This window comes from Mobula hypostoma, chromosome 5, assembly GCF_963921235.1.
Source record: "Mobula hypostoma chromosome 5, sMobHyp1.1, whole genome shotgun sequence".
NCBI lineage: Eukaryota > Metazoa > Chordata > Chondrichthyes > Myliobatiformes > Myliobatidae > Mobula > Mobula hypostoma.
This window is the reverse complement of record NC_086101.1, coordinates 125,848,955-125,863,403: the sequence shown is the minus strand read 5'-3', so window position 1 is coordinate 125,863,403 and position 14,449 is coordinate 125,848,955. Positions and strand designations below refer to the sequence as shown.

Sequence of the window (14,449 nt, the reverse complement as noted above, 5' to 3'; positions counted from 1 at the left end):
CTTCTCCTTTCCTATCCAAGTGCCTTTTAAAATTCATTTCAGCCACTACCACTTGATCTAGCAGATGGTTCTAAATAACCACCGACATTTGTAGAAAACTTGTCTCACAAATCTCCTTTTAAATTTCTCCCTTCTCACTTTCAATCTGTGCCCTCCAATTTTAGACTTCCCTCCCTTCCTCTAGAAAATAAACTCTGCACTATCTGTGCCCCTCATAATTTTATCAAACTCTGAGGTCACTCTCGGCCTCCCATGATCTAATGAGAACATATCTAACCAATCCAACTCCCTGGAATGAATGTTTCACAGAGCATCAAAGTTCAATCTGCAGTGACCATCCTAAAGATCCAGTTGTAGACCATTTTTTTTATGAAGACACGCAGTCTTCTTTTATTGTCATTTAGTAATGCATGCATTAAGAAATGATACAATATTTCCTCCGGTGTGATATCACAAAACACAGGACAGGCCAAGACTGAAAAAACTAACAAAACCACATAATTATAACATATAGTTACAACAGTGCAACAATACCATACCTTGATGAAGAAGTACATAAGCACAGTGAAAGTTCGAAGTCTCTCAAATATCCCACATCTCACGCAGACGGGAGAAGGAAGAAAAACTCTCCTTGCCATACCTGACCACTGTCCAACTCTGAGTCATCCGAAAACTTCGAGCCCTGATCAGCTCTCCGACACCGAGTACTGAGCGCCATCTCTAGCCGAACGATTGGACCTCCATCTCGGTTGCCAATGGCAGGCAAAGCCAGGGATTTTGAGGCCTTCCCTCCGAAAGATTCCCGACTGCGCAGTAACGACAGCAGTGAAGGAGCGTTTCAGAAATTTTTCCAGAAGTTCCTCTGTGCTTTCACATCCCTTTCCTATTCCTAAAACCTTGCCTTGATTTTGTCACTACCAGGATGAAGCCCAAAGCAAAATAAAGGAAAAACACCTTACATTTCACCTGGGTAGTCTACAAGCCAATGGTATGAATATTGAGTTTTCTACTTTTATGTAACCTCTCTTTGCCGCCCCCTCCAATCTCCTCCTGATCTTACTCCAGTCATTCTATTTTTGTCCCCTTTCCTACAGCCCTTCTCCGAGCTATCTTCTATCTTCACACTCCCTATCCATGTTGTTCTATCTGTTCCCTCCCCCACTTTGTTTGCTCTGTCTTTTTGTCTGGCTCCATCTACCATTCACTTGCCGTTATTTGCCAAGTCGACCCCTGCTCACCTCTGCTACGTGGCCCTACTGCCTGTCATCTTACACCCTTCGTCACTCCGCCAATTGCCTCATAGTCCCTTCTCACCTCTCCCCTTCCCCTCTTTATATTGGCCATCTCGCTTCTCCACTCTCAATCCTAATTCGACCTCTAACATCAGCAGTTTCTTTCCTTGCACGGATGCTATTGAACCTGCTGAGATCTTCCAGCTTATTGCTCCAGGTTCCATTATCTGCAATTTCTTGTGTCTTTATCAAATCACTCCTTTTAACTAATGTCCACCACTACAGATAACATTCTGCTGAATCTGTTCCACATCCTTGTTATCATATGACAATCAAAGCTGTACCCAATACAGCAGGTGTGGCCTGGTATACAGATGCAACATAATGTCCCAACTCTTATGCACAACTGCCTTTTCAGAATGGCAGGCAGTGACTAGTGGGGTACCACAAGGCTCAGTGCTGGGACCCCAGTTGTTTACAATATATATTAATGACTTAGACGAGGGAATTAAATGCAGTATCTCCAAGTTTGCGGATGACAGGAAGCTGGGCGGCAGTGTTAGCTGTGAGAAGGATGCTAAGAGGATGCAGGGTGACATGGATAGGTTAGGTGAGTGGGCAAATTCATGGCAGATGCAATTTAATGTGAATAAATGTGAAGTTATCCACTTTGGTGGCAAAAACAGGAAAACAGATTATTATCTGAATGGTGGCCGATTAGGAAAAGGGGAGGTGCAACGAGACCTGGGTGTCATTATACACCAGTCATTGAAAGTGGGCATGTAGGTACAGCAGGCGGTGAAAAAGGCGAATGGTATGCTGGCATTTATAGCGAGAGGATTCGAGTACAGGAGCAGGGAGGTACTACTGCAGTTGTACAAGGCCTTGTGAGACCACACCTGGAGTATTGCGTGCAGTTTTGGTCCCCTAATCTGAGGAAAGAGGTCCTTGCCATAGAGAGAGTACAAAGAAGGTTCATCAGATTGATTCCTGGGATGGCAGGACTTTCATATGATGAAAGACTAGATGAACTAGGCTTATACTCGTTGGAATTTAGAAGATTGAGGGGGGATCTGATTGAAACGTATAAAATCCTAAAGGGATTGGACAGGCTAGATGCAGGAAGATTGTTCCCAATGTTGGGGAAGTCTAGAACGAGGGGTCACAGTTTGAGGATAAAGGGGAAGCCTTTTAGGACCGAGATTAGGAAAAACTTCTTCACACAAAGAGTGGTGAATCTGTGGAATTCTCTGCCACAGGAAACAGTTGAGGCCAGTTCACTGGCTATATTTAAGAGGGAGTTAGATATGGCCCTTGTGGCTAAAGGGATCAAGGGGTCTGGAGGGAAGGCTGGGGCGGGGTTCTGAGTTGGATGATCAGCCATGATCATACTGAATGGCGGTGCAGGCTCGAAGGGCCGAATGGCCTACTCCTGCACCTATTTTCTATGTTTCTATGTTTTTAATGTCTCGATCTATGAAGGTAACATTCTAAATAACTCCATCTTTGTCTCTATTTTCAAAGAACTATGACCCAAGGGCTTCCTGTATATCAACACCCCTGAGGTCTATATGTCCCTGTCATTTACTCTTCATGTCTCAAATTATTTATGTATATGAAAAACAACAAAGTTCTATGCACCAATCTCCGTTGTATACCATTGATTACATACTTCCAGCTACAAAAGCAATCCTCCATCACTGCCCTCTTTCTCTTGTCTCCAAGCTAATTTTAAATGCAGTTTGCCAACGCATATCAGATACTATTAGTTTTCTGGACCCGCTGACCAAGCCTTGTTAAAGTCCTTTGATGCCTTGTCTATGTCCTTACCTTCATCAGTTTCCTCAGTCATCTTTATCTTGTGAGCAGGGGCAAATCCATCATTAAGCTATATCAAACACAAATCACATGTGCCATGCTGCTTCCTTAGCAATGCGCTCTCAGGCTTATTTGCGGTTGCTGCAGGTTTCCAGTATGTTGCTTAGGAAATATAACTACAGTGGTTCAGGCCTAGCAAAAATACATGAAATAAAAACAAAAGTTTTGGAAGCATTCAGATCAGACAGCAAGTATGGAGTGAGAAAAGTCACAAAACGGTTAACGTTACAGGTTGAAGATCCTTCATCAAAACTTGGAGAATGGAAGAACAAATTGAGGGATGGTATTGGGATATACAATAACTGAGCACTCACGTCCCTTGTGAACAGGAAACTTCAAGACTTGCAAATCCCAGGATAAAGGAATTTCACAGTTCTCCAGGAGAAGCATGACCCATCCAGACAATACCTCTCAAGGTCATGTGTAGCTTAATGAAATCACCCAATCCTCAGTGAGTGTATCTCTTTATAAACAGTACAAGCCCCTCCTGCCTCATCCGTCAGATTATTATCTTCCACACCACTGTCAGAGATGCTGGTACTTAAAATTGCTGAACAGCTTGAAGTAAAATTAGCATAATTTAATATTAGCATTATGCAAAATGTACATAAGTGTCATGTATGATTAAATCAGAATCCAGATATGATTAATAAATAGCAAATCAAGTAAACATCTTTATAAGTAGAAAAAATCATCTCAATGAGCTTCTCTTATTGATGACGTTGATGGTAAGATTCTAAAATGAAAACAAGGTGCATGAGATCTAGTTATAGACTTGTTCTAAATCCTTAGTTGTTGCATAGTGAAATATGCTTATTGAATACATATTCTTGTGTGATGTATTTGGGACCATATTTGAAGAAGGAGTCTGAGCAAGATTTGAGTACTGGAAGTCAGCACACATGTTTAATAAAACAACAGAAATACCATCTGGTTAATTCTGTCTCTTTTGAAAGAACAATCCAATTTGTCACAGCTACCTATTTTTCATCACAAATGTAGATTGTTAGTTAAAGCCCATATCTGATTCCTTTTTCAATGAATTAGCATTTCACCTTTGGCATTCTAGATGATAGAAGTATTTTGTGCACTGGTTCAATTTGCAATTAGCTTCAGTGGATCTTCCCTCCAGTGGAAACAATTTCCTTCTTGCTACTATATTAAATTCATCACATTAGAATATGCTCGACTCTCTTTACACCTATGACTGTCCAGCTAAGTACAGTTCCAACACCATATACAAGTTTACTGATGACACCACTGTTGTGGGCTATATCAAAGGTGGTGATGAATCAGCATACAGGAGGGAGATTGAAAATTTGGCTGAGTGGTGTGATTACAACAACCTCTCACACAATGTCAATAAGACCAAAGAAACGATTGGAGATTTCAAGAGAGGGAAACCAGAGATCCATGGGCCAGTAATCAATGGGGGATCAGAGATGGAGTGGGTCAGTAACTTTAAACTCCTGGTGTCACTATCTCAGAGGACCTGTTCTGGACCCATCATATAAATATAATTGTGAAGAAACCATGACAGCACCTCTACTTCCTCAGGAGTCTGTGGAGATTCGGCATGTCATCGAAAACCTTGGCATCTTCTATAGGTGTGTGGTGGAAAACGTGCTGACTGGCTGCATTACAGCTGGTATGGGAACATCAATGCCATTGAGTGGAAAATCCTACAACTGTAATAGGTTCAATCCAATGTATCATGTGTAAAACCCTCCCAACTATTGAGCAAATCTACATAAAATGTTGCCCTAGGAAAGCAGCATCCATTATCAAAGATCCTCACCACCCAGGCTGTGCTTCTTTTCTCAATGCAGCCAACAGGTAGAAGGCACAAGTGCTTCAGGTCTCACACACACCAGGTTCAGGAATAGCTACTACCCCTCAGTCAACAGGATCTTGAACAAAAGGGGAATAATTACACTTATTCTTTTATCTCTTTTATCTTGCTATTTCATGCTTGTTACTTATTCCTATTTATTTATATCTGTATTTGTCAATTGATCCTGGTTATAATTACTGTTCTATAGATTTGCTATGCATGCCCTCAGGAAAAAGAATCTCAGGGTTGTATGTGGTGGCATGTATGTACTCTGATAATAAATTTTACTTTGACCTTTGACCTTAACTTTAAAACCCCTCTTTGTTTTCACTGCTTTGAGAAGAACAGTCTCAGTTTTTATTACCCCTCCATGTATTTTGGCAAATGTTCTTTACATCCTATTAAACACTTTGATGTCCTTTCTTAAATGTCAAAACCAAAATTAACTGGCACTGCAAACTCAAGACAGCATACTGACTCTATTATTCTGAAAGAGCTTCATTCATTAGAATTTTAGGTACCTAGAAAGAAGTGCTAAACAACTTGTGCACAATGGACCAACAATTGTCTTCTCAAGTCCTGGCCACTGTAAAATTAATCAACCTGATGCACTTAATGGGAGGAAAGTCTTCTCCTCCACCCACCCTACACTCTACTAGTCAGGCAGAGATTGGGTCTTGGAGGACTGGGTCTGGGTATTGGTCAGTAACTGCGATGAAAGTATGAGTTATGATCTGATGCAGGTGTTGCATTAGTGAGGAGCGGGGTTTGACAATTGAATAAAGGAATATTTTGAGCCCCCACCCCCAGAGAAAGCCATAGTTATGATTAATATATTAGCTAGATGACTATCTCTATGTCAAGTAAATGTCAAACTCCACACCCTGAGATTTGCTCAGGCAGCCTGCATTCATTTTGAGGCTGCAGAAGACCTTCCAGTATCTGTCATGAAGGCTTGCTCCTATATGATTAGTCTGCACTGCATGTGTGTATAAACATCACAGAGGTAGTGTTCATTAGATGCTATTAGTCCCCCGCTATGCACATCCAGACAGTTCTCTGCATTACTGACTGCAAAGTAAGTACAATATCAGACCTTGCTAAACACTGTCAGACATAACTACACTACATAGTATACATAAATTTATGGGCCAGAAATTTCATAATAATGCAAGAATTGTCCATTGGGATAATTTTTAAAACCAGAATTGATTTTTTTGTTTAAAGAATTTATACTGTAAATGGAATTAATCAGCACAATGGCAATACAGGCAGTGCTGCTGCCTCAGACCTCCAGTGACCCAACCTCCTGCCCTGTCTGGGTGGATCTTGCACGTTTGTTCAGTTACAGTGTTAGTTTCCCCTGTGCTCCCTTGTTTCCTGCCACATCCCAAAGATTTATTGGTTAGTTGGCCTGGTGCAAAGTATTGTTGGAGAATAAAGGAGAAGCTAATAGACACATGAGAGTATATAGGTTCTGGGTAGGTAAGTGGAGAAGTGGCTGTGAGAGCCAGTAAACTCAATCGCTGAATAACCTCCATAAGAAAATAAAAAAGATGATTGTAGAACTATGATTCATTCTTTTCAAAGACAAATCAAGATGCATAGAATGAAGTTCTCCTCTGTCATTCTCATATACAGTTCTAATGTGAGAATTTGGGAACATATCATACAGACATCATTCCTGTTTGAATTTATTAGAAGTCCCTCGTGATTTCTTTGAATATCCCTTTGAAAAGAAATCATCAAAGTCACAAACTGACACGAGCATTACTGGAGCCATCTAAAAATACTCTGAAATTTGCAATTTGCAAAGAGTTGTTGGAAACAGTGAGAGTGAAATGGTGCCAGGTTTGGAGCTTTGCAAGTTGAAGAGCCTGAGGCAATTACAGAGTCGTTAGATTTTGCAATTGCAGATATTTTTGAGTCCATTCATTGATTCATTAGGTGCTGCTTCTTAATTTATAATGCACTTCCAGTGGAGCATTTGGAAGCCAGTTCTTCAGTTATAAAGAAGACCTAGAGATTTGTACAGCATTGAAACAGACCTTTCAGCCCAACTTATTTATGCTGACCTGAACTAGTCCCATTCCAGATCCTGGATGGATCTCAGGCAATTAATGAGATGGAACACAGAAAGGAGAGTCTAGCAGTGTTGTGTCAAGACAATATCCTTTTCCTCAATGTCAACAAAACAAAGGAACTGGCTGTTGATTTCAGGAACGGGGCTGGAGTACATGACCTTGCCTGTATCAGAAGGGTTCAGCTGAAGATGGTTGAGAGCTTCAAGATCCCTGGTCTGAATATGATCATCAATTTGTGCTCGTATAGTCACATGGACATTACACCCTAAAAAAAATCACACCAACACTTCTACTTACTCAGAATTCAAAGGTTCAAAGGTCAAATTTATATATATACAATATACACCCTGAAATGCTTTTTCTTCGCAAATGTCCACGGAAAAAGAAAAGTGCCCCAAAGAATGAACAACAATTAAATGTGAGAACCCTAAAGTAGCCCCCAGCTCCCCCTTCCTGCGCAGAAGTGGCAACAAGCAACGATCCCCCCTTCCCCACCAGCAAAAAAAGCGTGCATCAGTACTGTCACCGAGCCAAGCATGTGCTAAGCAATAGCAAAGACACAGTCCAAAGTTACCCCAAAGGCTTCGCATTTCATCTGACATTCAACAAACCACAGGTTCTCTCTCTCCCAGGCAAGGGAGAGTGAGGAGTCCTCCATTTACACAGCGAGCAGGAGACATAACAACAATCCACTGGTTTACAATGTTAAAAGTCCATTTTGTCGCTTTTTTGAGCTGTGTGTCCGAAGATCGCAAAAACCTCAGTTCTTCAGGCCCACAGCAAAAGATTTTCCAGCCTCCCCAACAGCACACAAGTCTTCTGCTGTGACACCGACCCTCGATCTCCAGAGCCCCGAGATCTTAGGTTTCTGAACACGATCGAGACTCTCAGGCCAAGCTCTTAGCATGTCGAATAACGGCCAGTCGTGGAACCCCAAGACCGGATCCCATTCCCGCAAAGAACCGATGCCTGCATGTAACTCCAGGTCAAGGTCTTCAAAAGAACCCTGAAAGGGAAAAATAAAGATATTAAAGGTAGAAATAGAGCTGTTTCTGAAGATGCAAGTAAAGGAGCTGCCATTAGATGCCATTATCCTTCCTAAGCTCCACCTTCTAAGGAATTTCTGCATGTCCCTGATGACTCTTATCTATTTTTATAAATGCGTCAAGGAAAACATTTGGGCCGGATGCACTACAGCTTGGTTCGGCAACTGCTCTGCCCAGGACCGCAAGATACTACAGAGAGTGAAGAACACAGTCTAGTGCATCATGCAAACTTCTTTTGACTCCATTTACATGTGGCTCCTGGGAAGCAGCTAACATATTCAAGGGCCTCTGTCCCCCCTGTTATTCCCTCTTCTCCCCTGTTATTCCCTCTTCACCCCTGTTATTCCCTCTTCTCCCATTATTCCCTCTTCACCCCTGTTATTCCCTCTTCTCCCCTCTGTCATGAGGCAGAAGAAGTAGCAGTCCGATAGCATGAACCATTAGCCAAATTCTATCCCACCAGCATTAGCCCCTTGAATGGACCTTCTAAATGCAAAATGTTGAACTCCATCTCCCCACCTACCTCATTTTGGCTCTTGCACTTTATTTGTCTACCTGTTTTGTACTTTCTGACTGTAACACCATGCCCCGTCTTCTGTTTTCTCCTTACTACCACAACTACCATCTGATTCCTGAAAGGACATTGAACCCATGAACAGTACCTCACTTTTTTAGTATATATTATTTCTGCTTTTGCACTATTTTTGATCTATTCAATATACATATATATACTATGTAAATGATTTTCCTATTAATTTATTTTTCTTTTTATATTACCACGTATTGCATTGAACTGCTGCTGCTAAGTTAACAAGTTTCACGACACAAGCCAGTGATAATAAACTAGACTCTGATTCTGTAAATTGTCCTGCGATTAGCTGAGGGTTACATCAGGGGTTGCTGGGCAGCACAGCTCAAAGGGCTGGAAGAGCCAGCTCTCAACAAAAAAAAACAAATGACTGTAAATTTATCATATTTTATTCTATTACACCCGCCCCCCATTCGCATTAGCTTCCCCTCACCTATTTACAGTGGCTAATTATCTACTAGCTCAAATGTCTTTGATATATAGGAGGAAACTGGATTACCTGGGAATCCTGTGCAAACTCCACACAAATAGCACCAGAGGTCAGTATTCAACCCACATCGCTAGAGCTCTGAGGCAGTGACTCTTCTTGCTGCACCACTCTGGAGAGGGAGAGGGAGAGGAGTGGGGGAGAGGGAGAGGGAAAGAGAAAGAGAAAAAATAATGTAAGTTGCCGGACAACATAGGACATAAGGAAAGGAGAAGGAAATGATTAAGATTGCTCTGCCAAGTGTCAGAATGAACCTAATGGGCTTTGCGACCTCTTGTATCATTGGATGCAACTAAACAAGAAATGCTTTGCCAACACCTTAGGAAAATTAAGAGCAATGATTCATTTTCAATAAAATGCTACCAGCAGACTGCAAGATGGTGCATCTTATACATAACTAAACTGCAGTGTGTTGCTGATCACCCAGATAAGGATGGTGGCAGGAATTGGTCTGGACTCCCTCTCAATATATCATCATGACTGCTGGCAAAATAGGAAATATTGTACTTGTCACCCTTTGTGTGGTTAAATACCTTCATCAAAACTGAATCAATTCCCTTCAGTGACAATTCAGTATTCAGTTCATTCAATTTATTCAGTTTATGTCTTACTTAGATACATGTAGATACATGTAGCTGAATGATTAGCCATATTTCAAAAGCACAGAAAATGAAAGATACAATTTTTATCACTGACTCAGAACACTGCATGTAAATTTTAAGGTTGACAAGACAATTGGATGGTCTGCCTTGCAACATGCATCCTGGGCAATTGTAATAACCCCAGCGGCAAACATTTAGCCTACTACTGAGGAGTATAGCACACTGTGGCAAAATCTGACTTTAGGATATTTTAAACTGAGACCCTCGTCTGATTTCTCCAGGATATGAAAAATATTTCAAGCCACTCTGCTGACAAGGAACAAAGTATTTATCCTCAGTATTTCACTATCTCAATGAATTTCAATAAAACGGACGGTTTTGTCATTCACATTTTGTGCTTTGTGAGAATTCCAAGTGCCTTCTGACAGAGCTGACTGGAAAACACATTTGCTGCATCCCAAGATAGTAGAAGTCTTTTGCTTTGCCTTTCTCTGCAGGAAGGTAGTCAGTGGGAAACAGCCTGCAAAATCAGCAGCAAATTAAGTTGAATATGTGGGATCACAATCTGCAAATACATCTGGAGCTCTTGTCTACCTTTGATGGCATTTCGCCTTCCAGTAGAAATTGACTTCTGAGAAAGGAAAGGGAAACCTCTTAGGTGTAGAAATGCTGTTCTGGCCACTTTCTTTATGCGGGATTTAAAATTCAAAATCAGTATCAATGATAACACCTAGACTTGTTAGAACATAGAACCTAGGACGGTACAGCACAGGAAAAGGCCTTTCGGCCCACAATGTTGTACCAAGCCAGCTAAAAAGTAAATCAAAAACAAACAAAAACTAATCCCTCCTACCTACTCAATGTCCATATCCCTCCATCTTCCTCACATTAGTGTGCCTATCTAAACATCTCTTAAAAGCTTCAAGTGGATTTGCCTCTACCACCATACCAGGCAACACATTCCAGGCATCCACTACTCTCTGAGCAAAAAACTTACCCCTCACATACCCCTTGAATCTACCCCCTTTCAGCTTCAATGCATGCCCTCTGGTATTTGACATTTCTACCCTGAGAAACAGATACTCCTTGTCTACTCTGTCTATGACTCTCATAATCTTGTAAACCTCTACCAGATCTCCCCTCAGCCTCCAGCACTCCAGAGAAAACAGATCAAGTTTGTCCAGCCTCTTATGATAGTGTATGCTCTCTAAGCCAGACAGCATCTTGGTAAACCTCTTTGGCACCATCTCCAAAACTTCAACATCCTTCTCATAGAGAGGTGACCAGAACTCTATGCAATTCACCAGATGTGGCCTAACCAGAGTTTTATAAAGTTCTAGCTTTTGAACTCAATGACAAGGTGACGAGAGAGATTAATGAATGACAAGGTGACGAGAGGGCAGTGGATGGTGCCTACAAAGAATTTAGTAAGACATTTGACAAAGTACCTCATGGGAAGCTAATCCATAAGATTAAGATGCATGGAGTCTGTGGCGATTTGGCTGATAAAAGTGTGGCTGAAGAATTGGAGCAAGGGGCAGGGATTCAGATTTCTGGATAACTGGGACCTCTTCTGGGTGAGGTGGGACCTGTACGAAAGGGACTGGTTGCATTTAAATCAGAGGGGGAGCCAATATTTTTAGAGCTGTTGGGAGTGGGTTAAACTAATATGGCAGGGTGATAGGAACCAGTATGACAGAGCTGAGGCTGAGCCAACAGGTTTACAAGTAGATGATGGATGTATCATGAATGTAAGGAAGGACAAGCCAATGATTGGGTACAAATACAGACAAAGTAAAGAGTTACATTGCACCACAGAGGCAAAATTCAAAACAGCAAAGAATGCAGTATTGAAGGTGCTGTATTTAAATGCGGGTAGCATTCAGAATAAAGTGGATGAACTCATGGCACAATTAGAGGTTGGTCGGTATGACGTTATGGGCATCACTGAATCATGGCTGAAAGAAAGCCATACTTGGGAGCTTAACATCAAAGGATGGCTTAATTCTGTTCCTATGTGTGGAGGAATTGTCAAGCATCAAAGGGTTAATATGGACTGAAATGGAATAAAATGACTGACGCCTGTGAAAGGCGAGAGTGGGGAGAACCGAACGCACCAGCCTGTCCCTGTTTTTGTATTTCTTTATCATACAACAGCATATTTCTGCTACAGCAGCTTCCTTATCGTGATTAAAGGGCAACAGAATGTAGTTGTACGTTTGCACAAAGGTCATGTATCAGGACTGACAGTGAATGTTATTCTTTTTTTTGATTTATACCCCAAGGCCTGTATCCTACTGTTTCACCAGTGGAATGTGCTGTGATCATGAGTGCGTGATAACTAACAGATACCCTCTGCTTGTAGAGCTTACTGATATCTACTCAAACTGTATAAATGAAGCTGTTCTTGAAGCTGTTTTCAGAACTCTGACATCCAGCTCTTAGGGAAGAGTTCCCTGTGATATCATGAATAAAGATTGGTTGAAGTGATCTCCTCCATGTCTGAGTACAGTTCCTAATATTTTCTCCGACGCTCTGTCTTATGGTCTTATGGACTTTCCTTGTCAGCCATGGTTGCCTCGTCCTCCCTTTGGAATACTTCATCTTCTTTTGGATTTATCAACCCTGCCTCTTCCAAATTGCCCCCAGAAACTCTAACCACTGGTGTTCTGCCATTATCCATGCTGATGTCCCCTTCCAATCAACTTTGGTCAGCTCTTTTCTCATGCCTTTGTAATTCCCTTTACTGACCTGTAACATCTGATTTTATCTTCTCTCTCTCAAACTGCAAGGTGTATTCTATCATATTATGATCACTGCCTCCCAAGGGAAGGGTCATTTTATGTTAAGCTCCCCAATCCAGAGTTGCCATTCACCCTGTGAACTCAACCACAAGCTGCTCCGAAAAGCCACCTCAGAGGCATTCCATAACTACCCTCTCTTGGGATCTAGCACCTATCTTATTTTCCCTATCTACCTGCATTTTGAAACCCCCCATAACTATCATAACATTGTCCTTTAGACATGCCTTTTCTATTTCCTGTTGTAATTTATATCCCGCATCCTGGCTACTGTATACAACTCCTTTCAGGATCTTTTACCCTTGTAGTTTCCTAACTCTATCCACAAGGCTTCTATATCTTCCAGTCATATGTCACATCTTTGTAAGGATTTAATTTCATTTTTTTACCAACTGAGCCACACCAGTCCCTTTGCCTACCTGTCTGGCCTTTCAATACAAGTGTACAGTATCCTTGAGTGTTATACTCCAACTATGATCTTCTTTCAGCCCTTTCTCAGTGATGCCCACAATGTCATACCTGCCAATCTCTAACTGTGCTACAAGATCATCTACCTTATGCTATGTACTGGATGCATTCAAATATAACACTTTTAGTCCTGTATTCAACATCCTTTTTGATTTTTCCCCAATGTTGTACCACACCTCATTCCACTGATAGAAATTCTGCCCCCACATCTGCCTGTCCATCCTCACAGCCTCACTACACATTGCATTTACTTGTACACCAACTGCCCCATCCTCAGACTTACCACTCCAGTTCCCACCCCCTTGCTAACATAGTTTAAACCAGGGGTGGCCAACATTTACATTCCATGCGTCAATTTTTTCACGCATTAGTTCAAATGCGCCATACAACTCTTGTACCCACATTCAATTCTTGTAAAAATGTTAATATAGACGTACGTATTTAGCATTTTTACATGATATATTGATTTAATATAAAAACAAGATATACATTACTTATCTTAATGAGACTTTTAACAAATATATTTTGTCTTCTTTTGATTTCTTCCTTTTTCTTAATCACATATTCTTTCCGTAACTCAGACCAAGCACTGGCTTCAGTTTTCCTTCTATTTCAGTCAGATGTTGTGTTGTATAGTGTCTATTAAGATCATGTCTTCTATTATGTGAGAAAGTGTTTTCACAAACAATGCACAACGGTTTTCCTGACGGACCCACTATAAATAAGAACTCATTTTCTCACTGTTCATTGAATTCACATTTACTATCACTTTCTGCTTTTCTTTTGCTCATTTTCTTTTGCACTGTGATGGGTAACTGAATGTAAAAACAAGGCTTAATTTTTGAAAAAGTACAAAACTGCAAGTATTCACAAAGGACGAACAAAGCACAACTCCGTAGCGCACGAGTGTCAATTGTAAACTGACGGGCAAAAACCTGCGACGCACCGCTGGTGCAGACGCCTGGCACCTCAGGATCAAGCAAGTGTCAAACGTGTATTGAACAGTTATGGAACGACTGCAAAACAAAAGTCCTTCGTTCCTAGTTTGACAATTTATTTTAATTGAAAACAAATTACAAATTAATGTGAAAGAAGATAATATTCGCCAAAAGATGTGCACGAAATAATAAAATCGCTAAAAATAATTGCTAAGTTTTAGATTTATTCTCAGTAAAACACATTTCTAGCTCTAAGCTATTTGAATTCCTGTTATAGACTTTTTTACTACAAATCATTTTTTGGTTCATACTTTTTGCATGAGTAGGCTTACTTGTTTATTATTATCACTGGGGTGCAAAGCACCACATCTAATCATCCAATGCGCCACTTTTGGTGCATGAGCCGTAGGCTGGCCATCCCTGGTTTAAACCCTCCCCACAGCTCCAACAAATCCTTGCCTCATTCCATCTAAACTCCTGCAGCCCATTT

General features: G+C 41.1%; 1 protein-coding gene across 1 annotated transcript in view; it reads left to right on the top strand.

Moving 5' to 3' along the window:
* The window catches only part of chrna8 (cholinergic receptor, nicotinic, alpha 8), a 396,880-nt gene that overhangs the window by 247,644 nt on the left and 134,787 nt on the right, over positions 1-14,449 (top strand). The window lies entirely within an intron of this gene.